We start from the raw sequence: 321 nt of genomic DNA, 5'->3' as shown, positions 1-321 counted from the left end.
ACGCGTGCACACTCACTCCCACATGTATAAGTAAGGCTGTTGTCAAATCCGTCACACTTGAAGCAAGACCTGTAATTTATAAGATAAATATGCTGTCCTTGTTGTGTATGCTATAATATTTGCAATTTACGATCAACTGCATCTTGTAAGCAGCATTGCCTACTTTGCATGAGTGGGTCTGTGTCGTGTGTTTATGTAGGTGATTCACGTGACTGCTTTGTTAACTATGGGGTTTGTGTGTTAGTCTGTCAGTATTTTTTTTATTGATATTGATTCAGTTGCGTAATATTAATCATGAGACGGTTATGTAGATATCCATCA

Source organism: Penaeus monodon, chromosome 29, assembly GCF_015228065.2.
Source record: "Penaeus monodon isolate SGIC_2016 chromosome 29, NSTDA_Pmon_1, whole genome shotgun sequence".
NCBI lineage: Eukaryota > Metazoa > Arthropoda > Malacostraca > Decapoda > Penaeidae > Penaeus > Penaeus monodon.
This window is presented reverse-complemented; position numbering follows the sequence as displayed.